Genomic DNA, 21,827 nt, shown 5'->3' on the forward strand with positions numbered 1-21,827 from the left:
TCCCAATTATGGTACTACTGCATCCTTCACACATGCCTGTTTGCCACCTCTCCCCGCATTCGGCTGTTGTGTGGCTGAGGTGCCATGCTGTTGACAGCTTATGTTCACAGCTTGGCCAGGTAACCATTGTGAGTTGTTCTGTCGTGTCTGGTGGGTGGGCATGTTGTTGTGCATTTTGGTTGTGATTTTGTGACGTGTGCATTGCCAGAGTTGTGATTTGCATGGTTGTGGAGTTGTGGTGAGTGGGGTGTTCATTTGGAACTTGCCAAGGGGTTGTGCATTTCCATTGTTGCCAACCTGGGTATGCTGGTTGGTGATGGACGGTCGGAGGATGAAGGAATCATGCACACTGGCTGTGTATTTGAAGGCGACATTGTTGGAGGTTCCACGGTGTTCTGTTGTTGCCTACACATTGGGGTGGGACGTGTGCTTTTCTGTTGCGGTGATTGTGTGCTGTGAAAACAGGGGGCACAAGTGGGACATGTGTGCTGTGGATTGCCCCCAACACGTGCGTGCATCCTGCTATGGCATATGATCTTTGCTAGGTCTCCAGCGTGACCTGCGCATTGTGTTGGACGTATGGGGACTGGGGTACGAGGGTGATGGTGATGTCCAGGTCAGGTGTGAGGGACTTGGATGTGGCTGGCAGTGAGACCGCTCTGACTCTGGCGGGTGTTGGTTGGGGGGTGCCAGGGGCCAACAGGTGCAGCCAAGCCAGCAGCCTGGTGTGGGGTGGGATGTTGGTTGCCTGCTGTGTTGGTGCCGTAGGCCTGTTGGGCGATGATGGTCGGGATGCATGGGATGGGTGTCCCTTTCAGCCTGTGGTGAATGGTGACATTGTCAGGGGTTGGGTCTGTGAGGCTGGTACGCTTCCTGGGGGTCCGCTGTCTTTGTCTGCGTTGTGTCTGTGGTGGTCCGGGAGGGGTTGTTCCAGGTGTGGGTTGTGGTCCTGGGGTGGTGTTGGTGGGTGTTGTGGCCCTCTTGGGTGTCTTGGCCGCATGATTTGTGGCTCCTTGGCATCTGCTGCACTTCCAATGTGGGCCTGGGCTGTGCACCCTTTTGTGGTGCTGGTTGCCGTCCGACTTAACACCAGGTCAGAGCAGGTGTAGATTTCCTGTTGCTAACGCTCCTTATCGCCTGTTTTGTGTTTTTATCGCCGATCTATCTAGTCTTTGAGAATGGAGAGGAGTGGTGTGGTCGTGGGTTTTCGCACGGGAACGCCCACTCTGCATCTCATTAGTGATAGTTGCGGGGGTCCTCCGTGGCGATGTTTTTTGCGGCTGCTATCACGGGTAAACTGGTGCTGTGGGCTGTTAGCACCAGCTTGTGAATGGGGAGGTACATTTATCACGACTTTGGCTGCGATAAAGTGCCGTTAATTTGGCGATAGCTCCTTGTGAATATGGCCCCAACATTTTAGGAAAACTCATTATGCAGACTTGTTGGCCACTTTTTCATTTGATGCCTAGTCCTAATTTTGATCCCAATCCGTCCCTGTCTAAACATAAATATTTTTTCAATCCTTCAGAAAATGATTCCAAATTAGTTATAACCAGAGATAATTGGTAATTCGGGTTAGGATTTTGTGCGCTGGTGGTCATGATGCAAGGTTGTGCAGTATTATGCAAGGTAGTGCAAATATCAGAGTTGATCAACTTTCACATGCAAAATGTTTTGCACTGAAACGTTGATGCAATTGCAATGCCACATGGTTTTGCATCATATAGTGCCTAACACCTGATAATGTCTGCAGAACAGGGCAGAGACATCACAAACACCAGTAAGATGTCCCACAAACCATATCTATTAAAAAAACTTGACATGGCTGTGCATGGAATCCTAGTGACAAATTAAAGCAGACAAAACAATGGGCAAGCAGATTGTTGTGATATTATCATGCATATGTGCAATTTCTGCAAAACTAGACATTTTACAGGGCTTACGGTTGACCATGCAGAAACATTTTTACTGGAGAGTATATCGTGAGTACAAGCTTGATGCGAGGCATCCTCACTTGCCATTGTGGTGTTTCAATGATTACTGCTTCACAAAAATTACATTTGTGATACAGGCCCTGACAATATCCTAATCGGTGTATGTCTACAAATGGAATGTAATGGGGCAGAAGCAGCACAAACAGTGCTAGGATTTCAAGCACAGCCAAATCTATTAAACTAGTGGCAGGAAGCAGGGCTAGAGGTGCTGCTCACCATTAAGTCTGGTATGTGTGTGCGGAAGAAGTTCCCTGAAGTCAGCTGCACTGAACATGTTTATCAGTGAAAATTACTGGGAATGATAGGATTCAGGATATGCATGCATGGAGAACGTACTGCCCAGCATAGCACCAGCAGTGAACTGCATTTCCCAGTGTCCACGAACTCTTGCATGTCAAGCAAGATGGTAGCCATCTTGGATATTCAGGCACAACATTGTAATTGTCAGGCAATCATACACATGTCAAAATAACTCTGGTGATTGATGGACCTACTGCAAAGAGATTGGAGTTTTTTTCTATTGGAAGTTTTGACTCATCATAAAGTAGCACAGGAAGTTAAAATGTTTGCTGTAAAGCATGTGTACCATGCAATTCACAAAGTGCATACAATGCAAATTGGTCAGTGCCTTACTGCTTCTGTCAGAGAGTCCCTTTTGTTACTTGCAGTTTATACTTTTAAATCCTAATATAGAACAGTGAGCTATTTACTATTATCAAAGAGCTGCATGCAAACTGCAAGGTATAGATTAGAGTGTTATGATTGTTATCCCCAGTCTTTCATTATACTAATGTTCCAAAAAGGGTCCACTTGGGTAGAAATTAATTCTTATTAGTAAAGACAAACCCCAACCATGGTGTTACATTTTAAATTCTGAGTTTGTACTTCTCCAGACAAAGCACTCTTAAACTATACTGTCTAGCGGTAGGGATGACTTGTGATTCCGACACCTTGCAGTGCTCTGTCTGATGTAAGACTTCCTATACACTGATTTACACACTTATGATTAATTGTCTCTGTGTAATGTGAATGTGATGTAAATTGCACTGACACCTAACAATGGTATTAGTGGGGGTATAAAGCAAAAGAAATGCATGTGAGAAAAAGTGGTCATGGAGACCTGTGGGGTTCTGTTGAAGGGAGGTAGTGAGGGAATCAGTGGAGGAGGTGGTCATTGGTGGGCGCCAACAAACATTGTTGCACCAGGCGCCACCAGGGCAACCTAGTTCCACTAGATCCTATGCTCAAGGTTAGTACAACCTGACAACTAGCTTTATGTGGCTTTGCATGACTTCTAGTGACAACTCAGACAGGCAAAATCAATGGGCAGGAAGAATATTTTGTGAATATGCTATGCATGAAATGTGTAAATTTTTTTGGGAAGGGGACATTGGGGTCGATTCACAGAACTAATCTGAGACAAAATCCTAAACTTACTACTTTTGGTATTCACAGAAGGCATTTAGTAGTAGTAAAGTTAGAACTACTAACTTTACTACTACTCAGTGGCGGCTGGTGACATTTGAATGTGGTGTGGCGTACATTTTTTGTCATACTGCACGGCAGTGAGCGAGCGTAGACAGCGGTGACTGGCAGAGTCCAGAGCGCCACAGGTAAGAAGTTGGCCACATACGGGGTGTGGTAAACTCCACCCCAGCTCATAAATTTGTTTTTGCAGGGGCTGGAAAACTCAAGCATAATCATAACCGAGGCCCAAAAGACACCAAGTTCTTAACAAAAGTGTAAAAACAAGCCAACCCCTGACCTCAACCATCACTGAGCCTCTCCCTGCCACACACCCTATTCGGACAATCCTCTGCTGATGTAGTGCAGCTGTCTCTGCTCTCACAAAACACACATTAAAAAAACACTTGCAATTAAGTTTCATGTTTGCGGTTAGAATTCATTTGCATGTACAGGTAAGCTCACATCAAAGGTCAGCTTCGCAGTCGTGAGTTTAGAATTGTAGTCCAGTTCAAGGAAGAGCAGACCAATGAGCGTCTTGCTGTTTTTCTCACACTGTTCGAAGAGGAGAGATAACCTAGAAAGTCAGTCCAGTTTATCATTTGAATGTTCCCTGCTCTGCGTGCACAGTTGGTGACCTTCCTGGGGGCATAGTGGTAGCACTCAAAAAACAGAAGTATCTATGCATGTTTAGAACTTTACAGGGGCTTAGGCATACTTAAAAAGAATAGGAATGGAATGGCGTATATACAAGGCTACTGGACTTATGCAACAAAGGAAGACTGAATTTAACAAATAAAATGGCTTATATGCATGGCCACTGGAATTATGCAGCAAAGGAAGACCAAATTTAACGATGGGGTTGACTAAACTTTGCAAAAAGAAAATTTAAATGATGTAGCACACTGCTGCACACACTATTTAAGTATTACTTCACTATTGCGACATTTCAATGCACATTAATACTATATGGCCCAATATTTCACCTCATTACTACCAGCTTAACGTAGATACAGCCATCAGCAACTCAAAGGTGACCACTTAATTTTTGCAAAAAATGCATGTCTCTGTGCACCACCACCTGTGTTATTTTTTTTACTAACTTCAGTCGTTTGAGCTTCAATAATTTTTGGGAAATCTGCAAATTATGCAACAAATGGTAGATAACATCCATAATTATGTGGAATATGGAGCTGGCACGAAATCGATTGTCTCCAGTGGCTCTCGCTATAGGGAAATCCGGAGATGTACTAATAGACTGGCGAAAGGCCAGAAGTTGGCAAGTAGGGCGAGTGAGTGCCAGATTTGGCCCCAGGCGGAATTGCATCTAGGCAGTAAATATGGATAGATGGCAGAGGTTTGTAAAGCATGGCAATCTACAAAACATACATGCGGCAAAGACACTTGGAGCAAGAAGCGCTGCACCTACCATTGAGACCCAACCTTTGTTGCAGTGGAACTGAAAGTTTTTAGTAAAAAGTCAAATATTACCTCACATAAGTCAAGTCTGCGGCTGTGGGCTAACGTTTGAGGGATAAGATACACAGAGATTTTTTTAGGCACACAAGGACACGCTGCTTAAGCGGCCATAGACTAAAAAGCATCAAGAATGCACAAAACGTCAGAAAACCACAAAAAATACTTTTTTTGTGGTTTTCTGATGTTTATCACGGCCTGCGCATGGTGACATGAAGTATAATTTCTATACTCGCCCAGCAGCCACTGCAATTCTTAGCTTACAAACCCTATTGTAAATTAAGAATTGCAGTGGCTGCTGGGCGAGTGTGGAAATTATACTTTATGTCACCATGCGCAGGCCGTGAGAAACGCGCCTGAGTCAAAAATAAGCACCTGACAAGAAATGCGTTTGTGGGAAGTCCATCAAATATGGAGTCTTTGAAGAACGCACCCCTAACCATGACTTTAGCAGTCAAGGAAATGTGTATAAAAACTTCAAGCCTATGCTGCTGGATGATTCTGGAAATAATACGTAATGTTTCCAGGTGCAGGTTTTTGACATACGCAGCCCAAGAAACGCATGTTAAATTAAATGCATGAAGCAAAAAGTGCACCGCCTGCTGAGCTTGCGCCCCTACAAACGTCCTCCGTGTGATATGTATTCCATAACACACATTCTACGATACATATGCAAATTGTTGTAAATAGACTGCACACACACAGTCGCGGCCGGCATTACGGGCGGGTGGGGGGGGTGGAAATGGGGTCGTCACGGGGGGATGGTGGGAAGCAGGAGGGATTTTATTTTTTATTAAAAATATCAAATAATAGTTCTTACTCAGCTTATAAATGGGTCCGACTCCCACTCCTGCCGTCCTGCGCCAATTCCTGCGGCTCTCCAAGTCATCAGGAAAGGCAGCCTCCCTCCCTCCGCCTCCGCCAATCACAACGCCATTGTGATTGGTGAGGCGCAGGGGAGAGCACCCCAGCCACTCCCCCCCCTGCTCTCGAGCACGACTGCCCACCCTCCCGCCCCAAACCAGCCACTTCTGCTTTCTTGCAGTGCGAGAAGCAGAAACATAAAATGGTAGTTTTTACCATTTTCTGTTTCTGCTTCTCGCACTGCGCGAAAACAGCAGGGTGACGCCCAAACGCCCCTATGGAGGAGCCACCACTGCTACTACTAAATGCCTTCTGTGAATACCAAAAGTAGTAAGTTTAGTATTTTGTCTCAAGTTAGTAGTAGTAAAGTTAGTAGTCCTAACTTTACTACTACTAAATGTCTTCTGTGAATACCAAAAGTAGTGAGTTTAGGATTTTGTCTCAAGTTAGTAGTAGTAAAGTTAGTAGTCCTAACTTTACAACTACTAAATGCCTTCTGTGAATACCAAAAGAAGTAAGTTTAGGATTTTTTCTCAGATTAGTTCTGTGAATCGGCCCCATTGAGAACAAGTCTACACAAGACAATACTTAGGAGCTCATTATGATAGCAGTGAATCCACCACCGGCAGCCTGCTGGTGGCGGATTCACCGCCAACGTGCGGCCATTCTCCACCCGCCAAATTAGGATGGCAGGCAATATGCTGGCGGACGGGAAGTCCATCCGACATGGATCTGACACAGGCAATCGTTGCGATTGCCTGTCGGACCTGGAAAGCATACTTACAATGGTGGCGGTGCCTAGCAGGCAACGTCCTCCATATTAGGATGCTTCATCTTCACCAGCCTTGAATAGCGGTTAACGCACTATTCAAAGGCTGGCGGAGATTGACTTTGGGGGCCCGTTTAGGGCCCCCCTTCCGCAGGGGCACTTTCCTTCAGCTCTTGGGGGGCAACTATGGTGCATCCCTACATTTCCCTGCACCATGTGACAGGCAGCATGGTGCCTGTCACGTAGTGCAGGGTAATGCAAACCTGCATTTTTACCATTGCGGCGGGTGCTGTAGCCTGCAGCACCCGCCGCAATGGTAAACATGCCCAATGCAACCACCACTGTGGCAGTCGTATTGTAATTCCATGGGCGGAACCGCCACCATATAGGCGGCCGGTTCCAATTCCCATGGCAATGGCAGATAGACATAAGTCCGTCCGCCATCGTAATGATCCTCTTAGTCACAAGTGAGGTGGGACATTTTTGACACAAGTACTGCCAATGACCTCATAGGCTTGTGATTGTCTGTAAAAATGGTGCTGTGCAATTGTTTCCCATTTGTGTAATGCACCACGGCAATTTTTCACGTAACGCTGTGATTCATTTTAAAACATAGCCAGTAGCCTTTTCAACCCCTTGCTTTTACAATTACTTACACTCCAAGATAAATCTGAATCATGGAGGATAACATAATCAAGTATAGATTTACTAAATGAGCAAAAACACTTTATTGCTGACCCCTGATAAAATAAAAGCAACCATTTATCTATACTGTAGGAATGGTGGTACAGCAAAGTAACATGGATCTTCACTGACTCGAAAGGCTTGGGGCTGTATAAATCTGCTGAAGACTTCAAGCATGAGATAAGGGTTCAATTACAGAATGGTGGACAGTCTGTGAATCCTCGTGTGCCATAGAGGCCCTCACCTCCACCTGCCTGCACTGTACTCTGGCGTGTCTGCGGACGTGGTGGGATGGTTGGGGTACAAATGCGTTTAGAGGCGGATGAACCACAGCTTTGATAGTGAGGGGTTCGCCCAAAAGATTAATGTGCTTGAGTAATAGGCACTTGTATAACCATTGCTTGGGAACAGTACTTTAACATTTTAACACAAATTTTTGCATTCTATGGAAATAATAAAGTTGAATGTGACACTGAACAATGTTCTCTTGGAAATATAGCACTTTAGAAGAAGGACATAAATGGATTGAAGAGCATGTATGTAATGAGTGAAATAAAGTTTAAGGTGTCTTCAACCTTTATCTATTCTAGATATGACCAAATGTTTTATAACGTATGTGCCCTGCTTTTCCTATGACTAGACTCTGACATAATTTTGCCACAAAACTTGCAATACTAGCTTGACATGAAAAATAGATGAGCTATTTTCTTGTGAGTTACATTTAACACCATTTCCTTGTAATTTTCACATGAATTGAGATATATATAATTCATATTTCATTTCTTAAAATAAAGTGCGAAGTTTTATCATTAAGGCCCACACCCAAAAAACTGCGAACAATACATAGTGATGGTTGTATTCATCAGAACTATGGGAGATTCGTGAGAGAAGAATTTTGCAACTTTGCACACCACCATTCTACTTGTCAATTGCAGCCACCACTACTGAGAGGACCGTTGTCCCTTGAAAATTCAAATGAACAAAGCTCATCATAACCAATACTAAGCAAAGGTCAAGAAGACCTGTTTGGTATTCCACAGTGGCAGTGTGATGGCGACGGCTTAGCATGGCAAGGGGAAGTTGCTATCATCTGAATTCTGAGGGGTATATTTACTAACATTTCACAAAATGCAGGGCCCCAAGTGAAGTTGTTGTGCCTGGACCAGAGAGGGTTTTGGAGACAGGATAAATGGCGCTAAGGCAGATAAACGGACAGATGAAGTCAGAAGAACAAAGAACCAATGCTTAACGGTGCAAACAGGTCAGGGGAATACCCAAAACCCCTGTATAAGGTATGGGCAAAAGCCCATACCAGAAAAATTATAAGCAAATCCTGTGCACACGTGACAATATTGTTAATGAGATCACAGAAAAAATAAATAACAGAGTTCAATGAACAATGGAAAGATGTTGTTTTAATTCAAACGATGTCTTTCATCAGTACAAAGAGCGCCAGCCGACACGTGTTTCGTCAACAGTAGAACAACTGTGACTCTTCAGGGCACGATGAACAATGTCACGAGAAAAATAATGGAATGCCGTCGGGATCAAAAGTAAAGCGGTCTCCCATGGGTCGGTGCGACCAGGAAACCAATGGGCTGTATATGTCGGTGCAAGGTAGAAGATCTGTCTTCCGAAGTGCGGGAGTTGTTGTGCTGGTTCCTCGAAAGAGAGCGAGCAGAAGAGTCCCATATTTCCAAAGAAATCTCTCTTCTAGGTCTGACGCACATGCGGTTGCCTAGTGTCACTGCAGGCACTCACGCATCACGGCGCTAAAGTGCTTGCATTATGGTCAGGATAGTTTTTGTGCAGGAAGGAATACCTTCATGCACAAATACAATTTTTTAGCCTATTTCCTCTAGAATGCAGCACACAAGCAAAGAGGAAATAACGAGGAGAAATAAAGGTATTTCTCCTTGTTGCACTAGCCTTAGGAAGTGACCCACTGTGGTCCAAATACATATTTACATGTCTGTGTAAATATGGGTTTTCATCATATGCATAGTTAGATGCACGGGAAGGCTATACACCATCCATGTTACGCTTCTTGGCGCACAGTAACACAACTATGTGCTGCCTTGGATTACTTTGTTTCTACAAAGCCATGCATTTCTTCGTAAAACCCAAAATGGAGTTTGAGTTTGCGCTGTGCCAAAAAAGTGACCCAACCCCAACGCGAAATCTAAGTAAATCTGGGACTTCATGTGCTTTTTATTAAAGCACTGAGAGGAGTGAAAAACATTTGTTCAAAAAGCTAATAATTCTCTCTCAAAAAACAATCTAAAGGGGCTAGCTATATGTACTCCAATACGTAAACGACTATTACCCAAGCTGGGCTAACCCTGCAACAGTGGCTGTGATTGTATTCTGTGTAAAAGCAAATAAAAATTTATATAAAAAAAAAGAAAAAAAAGTGGCACGAGAGAGAAGCTAATACATGGACATGTTGTTTAGATCAGAGAGTAAGGGGTCACACAATTTGCAGTATTTAATGGAGCAAACAAATGTATATTTCTGTGGCAGACTCCTTTTTTAAAATAATAAGTAGGTTTGAACAGTGCATTTTGAACAGTTTAATGAATAAGTTCAAAATGACACTTTCTCTGATCATTTCTAAATGTCTAATTGCTTACACCGGGTATGTGCGGTAGTCATTCTTAATCATCTTGGCAAAGAATATTATGAATTTAAATGAAAAGAACAGTTTTTTCGATCTGGCTCACTTACCCCATGTAAGAAAGGCTCAATAGCATCTCATCATATTCTCTTGTATCACTCATCTCTGAGCAGATGGCGCTACATAGGTACTGAACTGTTCATGCCTGACTCACTGCGGTGACTCCACGTTGTAGGACAATGCTATCATCATCTGCATCCTGTTTACTGGAAGTAGCCCAACAGCTTCATAGGTGTTAAATTACAGAGTTTCAGCCTCTGTGATAATGGACTCCTATTTAGGGTAAACATTACAGAAATACCAACTGCAATGCCTGAGATCAGACAGAAAATGAGCAAAGGAGGATATTCAAATTTGTGTGGCAACAGATGTCTCACTACTGCTGCATTTAGGTTATTATTGTGGTCTTGTAAACTCACTGATTACACTAATGTCTGCATTCACATTTTTATCTTGAAAGAGAGAGGAGATAAGGAGCGAGAGAGAGACCCAGATTCACTTAGGTTTTGTTTTGGGGTTGTGTTACTATTATGACATTCTGCAGCATATATAGAAATAGAAAATTGCTTCCAATGTTTTGTTGTTGTACAGGAAGGTATTCCTTCCTGCACAAAAACATATCTGCCTATAATGCAGACACTCTTGTAACATGGTGCAAGGGTGCCTACGTTGGCACTAGGCAGGACACAGTATGCCAGAGCTAGGAGACAACAGAAATGTGCCATATCTTAGTCGCTATGGCACATTTCTGTTATCTCTCTTTCACACCACACAGCACAAGAACTTGCTTGCTGCTCTGAGTGAAATTGTATTAAATATGCCCTAGACAGAGGGGAGGTGTGTTTGTGTGTGTGTGTGTGTATGTGTGTGTGTGTGTGTGTGTGTGTGTGTGTGTGTGTTCGCGTGTGTGAGTGAGTGGAGAGCACAATGCCTGCTCAAGTGACTTTTGGAACAATTATCATCTGTAGCGTTCTGTTGGATCGAGGACTACAATAAATATTATACTAGAAAGGCTGCCTAAATGTTATTTCTTCTTGTAAGAGTCACTTAACAGCAACATTTTGAACTATATGAATGAGTGAATGTGCCAGAGGCACATGTATGTGACACACATGTTGGTGCACCTGGGATGGAGCTGTTTCAAATTGTTGCTTAAATGAAATAAATATGTTTTAACATTTCATTCAAACATTTCATTTAAAGCAAACTGAAGTGATTATGAGCAGTCTCATAACAAACATGTCAGTGAAGAATTGAAAACTGTTTTCTCAGAAAGGCCTAACAGTGCGTTGAGCACTGTATTTTGAAAAATCCTGTCTCACAGGAAATCATGTTTAACAAAGTAATGTTTATACTTGGAAAAGATTTTGCTTGTGGAAAATAACCCAGAGTCCACATTGCTTTCTGGCCAGCAGGGTATGAGTGAGAAGATGAAATTACATGATTCCACAAAAATCGTTCCCAGGCAAGTATTTTACAGGACTTTTTATCTGCATGGTGGGATATTTCTATAGCCAGATCCAATAAGTATTCATTTTGACCATGGTACATGTGGATTTTGAGAAGGAATTTTGTTTTTTAATAAATGTGTTTCTTGTTGACTATCAGATATTTTATGATTTTTTTGCCGCAGATGTGTACTCAGTAACTGCTGTTGTGAAAAGCTGCATTTTGCAGGGCAGAAATGATGAAGAAGGTTGCAATGGACAAAACATTAGTTTACAATAACGACAGAGTTGGAGTCTTTGTCTGGTGTGCCAAATATTCAGTGGCATTGAGGACTGCGTCTAGGGTATACACTGATTCACCAAGATGTCCCTAGGATTAGACAGAGATGATTTCCTTGCTCTCTTTGCTCTATGCTGACCCCTCAGACTTGTCCTCATGTTCCACTCAATCTTGCACAGATTCTTATTTCACTTACAATTGTTATACAGTTCCCACTAGAACATGTAGGACTTCACATTAGGAAAACAGGACATCAGAGTGAAAGGACTGAGTCCATCTACACCATAAGAGATGGCTGCCCCAACTCCGAACTACCTCACAGTGCCTCACCTGAACTGCTACCCTTCTGGGGTAGGAGGCGATTTTGGCAACCTCAAACATGACTCTCTGAGCCACAAGGGAATCATAGAAACAGATATTCCCCCTTTCATTGTTTATTCATACGTGCCCTTGGTAAACACAAGATATGAAGGAAGTTTTCAAGACATTTATTAAAACAATCGCAAACTTGCATAGAGAGAATGTGCGCAAATATTAGGCAGATAATACAAAGCAATGTAACCAGCATTATGAGGATGGTGAAAAAGAATAACCATTCCAACCATGTCAGTCTGATTTTCATATATATATATATATATATATATATATATATGTATTCACCAAATCCCTGCCATCGGGTTTTACAACGCACTCCACGGACTCCACCTTTAATTCAAAATTCTTTATTTAGCAGGCAGACCGGTTTCGGCATTCCGCCTTTTTCAATGCCTTGCACGCTGTTTTTAAACGCATCGCCTCCGCTTTTAATTGTCCATTTGTACTCTTCTCTTGTTCAACAAGAGTACCGGCAAGTGATGACGGACTTTCATGGCACACATTTAGTTCAATGTATTAGGTCCGCCATGTCATCGTGGCTAATACAACAATAGTCTCTTAGTGAGCAGGATTGCATGTCTTGATTTTCCATTCAATGACGGCTTGTTACTCTAGTAGACACGATCATGCAGTCTTTCAATAAACACCACGTTGAAACTCACTCACCACGGGGGCTGAATTAAGGTATGTTCCTCACCCTGCCGTGATCCACTATATCCAGGGGTCAGTCCACTGAAAACAGTTTTGTAACCGCATTCCTGCAATTGAAGTAATTGCTGACTTGGTGTCAATGGGCATCTCTTTCCTGAACATGTGGCGGCGGTTCTGGCAGTCACGTTAACACTTCCTCCAATTGCCACTTACTGCCGAATCAACTTGCGGGTGGGTGCCGTTGGCTTGATTGTGGCAATCACGAATAAAATGTATTCACCAAATCCCTGCCATCGGGTTTTACAACGCACTCCACGGACTCCACCTTTAATTCAAAATTCTTTATTTAGCAGGCAGACCGGTTTCGGCATTCCGCCTTTTTTCCCAGTCCTTTAAAAGCATGAGTCCGCAGCCTGACGCGTTTCGTGAACATCACTTCTTCAGAGGCTGGAGCATCCATCTGAGGAAAAGAAATAAGTACTACATCTCCCACAAATCCTTACGTACCTTTCATCCAGAACAGCTGATTCAACGGCGTACTATATGGAAATAAAGGGAGGTGTGGAACGCAATGCTCCTTGTGACCGCGCCAGCCTCTGAAGAAGTGATGTTCACGAAACGCGTCAGGCTGCGGACTCATGCTTTTAAAGGACTGGGAAATGAGGCTGTTCAACCAATAAAGGCTTTTACGGCGAAAAGCAGTCCGTGTCCGAGTGCTTCTCAATTTTGGTCACCCCACGAGCCTGTATGTTTAGGCGGCTGTCCTGTCGCCTAGAAAGCACCACCCCACAAAGGGGGCCAGGAGTTCCAATCATGTGGATCTCTAAATGGGAATGCGGACTTTAGATTAAGAGCGACTTTCATATCCTGGGGCTCATGTTGAGTTTGAATTTTGCATTTATTAAAGGAGCATCCATCTGAGGAAAAGAAATAAGTACTACATCTCCCACAAATCCTTACGTACCTTTCATCCAGAACAGCTGATTCAATGGCGTACTATATGGAAATAAAGGGAGGTGTGGAACGCAATGCTCCTTGTGACCGCGCCAGCCTCTGAAGAAGTGATGTTCACGAAACGCGTCAGGCTGCGGACTCATGCTTTTAAAGGACTGGGAAATGAGGCTGTTCAACCAATAAAGGCTTTTACGGGGAAAAGCAGTCCGTGTCCGAGTGCTTCTCAATTTTGGTCACCCCACGAGCCTGTATGTTTAGGCGGCTGTCCTGTCGCCGAGAAAGCACCACCCCACAAAGGGGGCCAGGAGTTCCAATCATGTGGATCTCTAAATGGGAATGCGGACTTTGGATTAAGAGCGACTTTCATATCCTGGGGCTCATGTTGAGTTTGAATTTTGCAATTATTAAAGGAGCATCCATCTGAGGAAAAGAAATAAGTACTACATCTCCCACAAATCCTTACGTACCTTTCATCCAGAACAGCTGATTCAACGGCGTACTATATGGAAATAAAGGGAGGTGTGGAACGCAATGCTCCTTGTGACCGCGCCAGCCTCTGAAGAAGTGATGTTCACGAAACGCGTCAGGCTGCGGACTCATGCTTTTAAAGGACTGGGAAATGAGGCTGTTCAACCAATAAAGGCTTTTACGGGGAAAAGCAGTCCGTGTCCGAGTGCTTCTCAATTTTGGTCACCCCACGAGCCTGTAGGTTTAGGCGGCTGTCCTGTCGCCGAGAAAGCACCACCCCACAAAGGGGGCCAGGAGTTCCAATCATGTGGATCTCTAAATGGGAATGCGGACTTTGGATTAAGAGCGACTTTCATATCCTGGGGCTCATGTTGAGTTTGAATTTTGCATTTATTAAAGGAGCATCCATCTGAGGAAAAGAAATAAGTACTACATCTCCCACAAATCCTTACGTACCTTTCGTCCAGAACAGCTGATTCAACGGCGTACTATATGGAAATAAAGGGAGGTGTGGAACGCAATGCTCCTTGTGACCGCGCCAGCCTCTAAAGAAGTGATGTTCACGAAACGCGTCAGGCTGCGGACTCATGCTTTTAAAGGACTGGCAAATGAGGCTGTTCAACCAATAAAGGCTTTTACGGGGAAAAGCAGTCCGTGTCCGAGTGCTTCTCAATTTTGGTCACCCCACGAGCCTGTATGTTTAGGCGGCTGTCCTGTCGCCGAGAAAGCACCACCCCACAAAGGGGGCCAGGAGTTCCAATCATGTGGATCTCTAAATGGGAATGCGGACTTTGGATTAAGAGCGACTTTCATATCCTGGGGCTCATGTTGAGTTTGAATTTTGCATTTATTAAAGGAGCATCCATCTGAGGAAAAGAAATAAGTACTACATCTCCCACAAATCCTTACGTACCTTTCATCCAGAACAGCTGATTCAACGGCGTACTATATGGAAATAAAGGGAGGTGTGGAACGCAATGCTCCTTGTGACCGCGCCAGCCTCTGAAGAAGTGATGTTCACGAAACGCGTCAGGCTGCGGACTCATGCTTTTAAAGGACTGGGAAATGAGGCTGTTCAACCAATAAAGGCTTTTACGGGGAAAAGCAGTCCGTGTCCGAGTGCTTCTCAATTTTGGTCACCCCACGAGCCTGTATGTTTAGGCGGCTGTCCTGTCGCCGAGAAAGCACCACCCCACAAAGGGGGCCAGGAGTTCCAATCATGTGGATCTCTAAATGGGAATGCGGACTTTGGATTAAGAGCGACTTTCATATCCTGGGGCTCATGTTGAGTTTGAATTTTGCATTTATTAAAGGAGCATCCATCTGAGGAAAAGAAATAAGTACTACATCTCCCACAAATCCTTACGTACCTTTCATCCAGAACAGCTGATTCAACGGCGTACTATATGGAAATAAAGGGAGGTGTGGAACGCAATGCTCCTTCTGACCGCGCCAGCCTCTGAAGAAGTGATGTTCACGAAACGCGTCAGGCTGCGGACTCTTGCTTTTAAAGGACTGGGAAATGAGGCTGTTCAACCAATAAAGGCTTTTACGGGGAAAAGCAGTCCGTGTCCGAGTGCTTCTCAATTTTGGTCACCCCACGAGCCTGTATATATATATATATATATCACTGAAAAAACCATAGGTTTCACACATGTTATAGTTAGCTGTACATTTCACTCTTAAAAAACCAATGAAATTCCCCCGTTATAGTTAGTGCAGGCAACTATAACTCACGCGACCGCAATCCTCTGCTGATGCTAATACTGTATTTAGACACTTATTTGCCCATGTCTTCTTCCATTAAATTTTAGCTATACATATATTACAAATATTTTTTTTTCATAAAGACACATATGTCATCAGCAGAAGATTGCGGTCGCGTGAGTTATAGTTGCCTGCACTAACTATAACGGGGGAATTTCATTGGTTTTTTACGAGTGAAATGTACAGCTAACTATAACATGTGTGAAACCTATGGTTTTTTCAGTGAATTTGCAAGGTTTTTTAAATGCTAATTCCTAACTATAACGTGTGTGAAACCTATGGTTTTTTCAGTGAATTTGTACGTTTTTTTAAATGCTAACTTACTTTATGCCATTCGTGGCGTGCGCGCCCAGTTAACGCAGTTCGTTCCGTGCGCGCACGGTGAGCACGCGGTGCGCTTCGCTGCGCACCGCGCGCCCACTTTACGCAGTTAGTGCCGTGCACGCACGGTGGTCACGCGGTGTGCTGCGCGCACCGCGTGCCCACGTTATGCGGGATGGGCCATGTACGCACGATGCGCTTCGCGCACCGTGCGCACATGGGGGACATATTATGCGCATCGTTGTGAAATGTATTCTTTATTATTTTCATATGTTAGATATGCCATGAACAAATGGTGCCCTTCGGGCACCATTTGCACACGGGGTGGGGAAAGTGTGGATAATTTTTTTTTTTTTACAAATTTTTACCGTACGCGTACGGTAAGCGTAATCGGCGATTTTTCGAAAAAAAAATAATTTTTTTTTTGGCCTTGGGGGTTGTTTGGGGACCCGTATATCACTGCTGGGTGGTTATGATCTCAATATACTGCCCCTTTAGACATTTTTTGGCTTCATTTATGCTGCCCCACTCAGAGTGCGAGAGAGAAAATGGCGGCCGTCGCTTCCTGGTTTCGGCCGATTCGAATGTTTACTAAGATCTAAGAGCCAATCAGATTCGCGCTCGCGCACGTCACCGTACGCGTACGGTAAGCGCACCGTAAGCGCACCGTAAGCTGGCTCAGATATATATATTGATTTAAAGGCTATTTTCTCAGAATCTACTGAACAGATTTACACCAAACCTACAAAAGGCACTTCCTTGACCTGAGGACTACCTCTCTGCCAAATTTCATTTAATTCTGTTCAGCCGTTCGGGCTGTAGCTCTGTCTAAAGGTCCTATGGAAAAATGCATGGGAAAAACGCGTTTTGGGACCCCCCTTTTATCTCAGCCCCCGCTTGACGAATCCCCCCGAGACTTTCAGGGTAGGAGCGGAGCTCAACGCCCCACCTATTTTGAAAATTTCGCAAGGATTCGTCGACCGGCGCCAAAGTTATTCAAAATAGAATGTTGCGGATTTCCTATGGTAAGAGGGTCCTAACTATAACTACCTACCGGCGACCGCCAGTAGGTAATATATATATATATATATATATCTATATATTCCTACTCTGAGAGCATAGAGGGAGTACCCACTGCCCTATCTCTTAGGGTAGACTGAGACGCCATACCATGATGATGTGGTATGGATTTGACAGGCAATCCCTATCTGCAGGATCAAGGTGGTAGATAGGTATTAGGAGAGCTGCATGTCAAACATGGCATTCGTCCAGGACGGTCATGGCTGGAGTGCCCTCTCTGACCCATAAATGGACAGAACACTGTTTATATAATAATATTACTGTGTTAGAGTTACAGCTCTGATGTAATGATGTGTCTAAGATGTTAGAAGATGTCTCCAAGCGGACAACACAAACACTAGGATATCTTATTCTGTTACTTAACCTTGAACAAAGTGTACTGATTATGTTGCAGGAAAGGCTTTAAAAAAACAAGCACAAAACAACAGTTGATGGACAGAATGCAGAAAAATGTCATACATTCACCCCAGTACAGAGATCTGGGCCTAAATCTATCGTTTTTTTGGTCACCATGCCGTTCCAGTTTGAACCCAGCCATATGCAAATCAGTCTTGACCCTGTGCCTCCTGGGAACAGTCCAGCCTGAACTGCCAAGCCAGGTACTCCCTGGACTGGAAACAAGCATCCTAGGACCGGTGTCGGGGTTTCACCCCTCTTCAGCCAGGAAAGTTTGATTCCAGTGGCATGGAGAGCACGGGACCCATGTCTGGGCATACCCTTCCCACTCGGGGTGACAAATGCAAAAACAACAGTTGATGGACAGAATTCAGAACAATGTCATACATTCACCCCAGTACAGAGATCTGGGCCGAAATCCATCGTTTTTTTGCTCACCATGCCGTTCCAGTTTGAACCCAGCCATAGTCTTGACCCTGTGCCTCATGGGAACAGTCCAGCCCGAACTGCCAAGCCAGGTACTCCCTGGACTGGAAACAAGCATCCTAGGACCGGTGTCGGGGTTTCACCCCTCTTCAGCCAGGAAAGTTTGATTCCAGTGGCATGGAGAGCACGGGACCCATGTCTGGGCATACCCTTCCCACTTGGGGTGACAAATGCAAAAACAACAGTTGATGGACAGAATTCAGAACAATGTCATACATTCACCCCAGTACAGAGATCTGGGCCGAAATCCATCGTTTTTTTGCTCACCATGCCGTTCCAGTTTGAACCCAGCCATAGTCTTGACCCTGTGCCTCATGGGAACAGTCCAGCCCGAACTGCCAAGCCAGGTACTCCCTGGACTGGAAACAAGCATCCTAGGACCGGTTTCGGGGTTTCACCGCTCTACTGCCAGGACAGCTTGATTCCAGTGGCAGGGAGAGCACGGGACCCACGTCTGGGCATACCCTTCCCACTCGGGGTGACAAATTCAAAAACAACAGTTGATGGACAGAATGCAGAATAATGTCACACATTCACCCCAGTACAGAGATCTGGGCCTAAATCCATCGTTTTTTTGCTCACCATGCCGTTCCAGTTTGAACCCAGCCATATGCAAATCAGTATTGACCCTGTGCCTCATGGGAACAGTCCAGCCTGAACTGCCAAGCCAGACACTCCGTGGACTGGGAACAAGCATCCTAGGACCGGTTTCGGGGTTTCACCTCTCTTCAGCCAGGATAGCTTGATTGCAGTGGCATGGAGAGTACAGGGCCCACGTTGGGCATACCATTCCCACTCGGGGTGACAAATGCAAAAACAACAGTTGATGGACAGAATGCAGAACAATGTCATACATTCACCCCAGTACAGAGATCTAGGCCTAAATCCATTGTTTTTTTGCTCACCATGCCGTTCCAGTTTGAACCCAGCCATATGCCAATCAGTCTTGACCCTGTGTCACATGGGAACAATCCAGCCCGAACTGCCAAGCCAGGCACTCCCTGGACTGGAAACAAGCATCCTAGGACCGGTTTGGGGGTTTCACCCCTCTTCAGCCAAGATAGCTTGATTCCAGTGGCATGGAGAGCACGGGACCCACGTCTGGGCATGCCCTTCCCACTCGGGTGACAAATGCAAAAACAACAGTTGATGGACAGAATGCAGAACAATATCATACATTCACCCCAGTACAGAGATCTGGGCCTAAATCCATCGTTTTTTTGCTCACCATACCGTTCCAGTTTGAACCCAGCCATATGCAAATCAGTCTTGACCCTGTGCCTCATGGGAACAGTGCAGCCCGAACTGCCAAGCCAGGTACTCCCTGGACTGGAAACAAGCATCCTAGGACCGGTTTTGAGGTTTCACCTCTCTTCAGCCAGGATAGTTTGATTCCAGTGGCATGAAGAGCACAGGGCCCACGTCTGTGTATACCATTCCCACTCGGGGTGACAAATGCAAAAACAACAGTTGATGGGCAGAATGCAGAACAATGTCATACATTCACCCCAGTACAGAGATCTGGGCCTAAATCCATCGTTTTTTTGCTCACCATGCTGTTCCAGTTTGAACCCAGCCATATGCAAATCAGTTTTGACCCTGTGCATCATGGGAACAGTCCAGCCCAAACTGCCAAGCCAAGTACTCCCTGGACTGGAAACAAGCATCGTAGGACCAGTTTCGGGGTTTCATCAATCTACATTCAGGATAGCTTGATTCCAGTGGCATGGCGAGCACAGGACCCACGTCTGGGCATACCCTTCCCACTCGGGGTGACAAAAGTAAAAACAACAGTTGATGGACAGAATGCAGAACTATGTCATACATTCACCCCAGTACAGAGATCGGGCCTACATCCTTTTTTTTTTGCTCACTATGCCGTTCCAGTTTGAACCAAGTCACATGCAAATCAGTCTTGACCCTGTGCCTCATGGGAACAGCCCAGCCCAAACTTCCAAGCCAGGTGCTCCCTGGACTGGAAACAAGCATCCTTGGACCGGTTTCGGGGTTTCACCCCTCCTCAGCCAGGATAGCTGGATTTCAGTGGCATGGAGAGCACGGGACCCACGTCTGGGCATACCCTTCCCACTCGGCGTGACAAATGCAAAAACAAAAGTTGATGGACAGAATGCAAAAAAAATTCATACATTCACATCAGTACAGAGATCTGGGCCTAAATTCATCATTTTTTTGCTCACCATGCCGTTCCAGTTTGAACCCAGCCATATGCAAATCAGTCTTGACCATGTGCCTCATGGGAACAATCCAGCCCGAACTGCCAAGCCAGGCACTCCCTGGACTGGAAACAAGCATCCTAGGACCGGTTTGGGGGTTTCACACCTCTTCAGCCAAGATAGCTTGATTCCAGTGGCATGGAGAGCACGGGACCCACGTCTGGGCATGCCCTTCCCACTCGGGTGACAAATGCAAAAACAACAGTTGATGGATAAAAGGCAGAACAATATCATACATTCACCCCAGTACAGAGATCTGGGCCTAAAGCCATCGTTTTTTTGCTCACTATGCCGTTCCAGTTTGAACCCAGCCATATGCAAATCAGTCTTGACCCTGTGCCTCATGGGAACAGTCCAGCCCAAACTGCCAAGCTAAGTACTCCCTGGACTGGAAACAAGCATCCTAGGACCGGTTTCGGGGTTTCACCCCTCCTCAGCCAGGAAAGCTTGATTCCAGTGGCATGGAGAGCACGAGACCCACGTCTGGGCATACCCTTCCCACTCGGCATGAGAAATGCAAAAACAACAGTTGATGGACAGAATGCAAAAAAATGTCATACATTCACATCAGTACAGAGATCTGGGCCTAAATTCATCATTTTTTTGCTCACCATGCCGTTCCAGTTTGAACCCAGCCATATGCAAATCAGTCTTGACCATGTGCCTCATGGGAACAATCCAGCCCGAACTGCCAAGCCAGGCACTCCCTGGACTGGAAACAAGCATCCTAGGACCGGTTTGGGGGTTTCACACCTCTTCAGCCAAGATAGCTTGATTCCAGTGGCATGGAGAGCACGGGACCCACGTCTGGGCATGCCCTTCCCACTCGGGTGACAAATGCAAAAACAACAGTTGATGGATAGAAGGCAGAACAATATCATACATTCACCCCAGTACAGAGATCTGGGCCTAAAGCCATCGTTTTTTTGCTCACTATGCCGTTCCAGTTTGAACCCAGCCATATGCAAATCAGTCTTGACCCTGTGCCTCATGGGAACAATCCAGCCCAAACTGCCAAGCTAAGTACTCCCTGGACTGGAAACAAGCATCCTAGGACCGGTTTCGGGGTTTCACCCCTCCTCAGCCAGGAAAGCTTGATTCCAGTGGCATGGAGAGCACGGGACCCACGTCTGGGCATACCCTTCCCACTCGGCATGACAAATGCAAAAACAACAGTTGATGGACAGAATGCAAAAAAATGTCATACATTCACATCAGTACAGAGATCTGGGCCTAAATTCATCGTTTTTTTGCTCACCATGCCGTTCCAGTTTGAACCCAGCCACATGCAAATCAGTCTTGACCCTGTGCCTCATGGGAACAATCCTGCCCGAACTGCCAAGCCAGGCACTCCCTGGACTGGAAACAAGCATCCTAGGACCGGTTTGGGGGTTTCACCCCTCTTCAGCCAAAATAGCTTGATTCCAGTGGCATGGAGA

The sequence above is a fragment of the Triturus cristatus genome, chromosome 4_1 (genome assembly GCF_964204655.1).
Source record: "Triturus cristatus chromosome 4_1, aTriCri1.1, whole genome shotgun sequence".
NCBI lineage: Eukaryota > Metazoa > Chordata > Amphibia > Caudata > Salamandridae > Triturus > Triturus cristatus.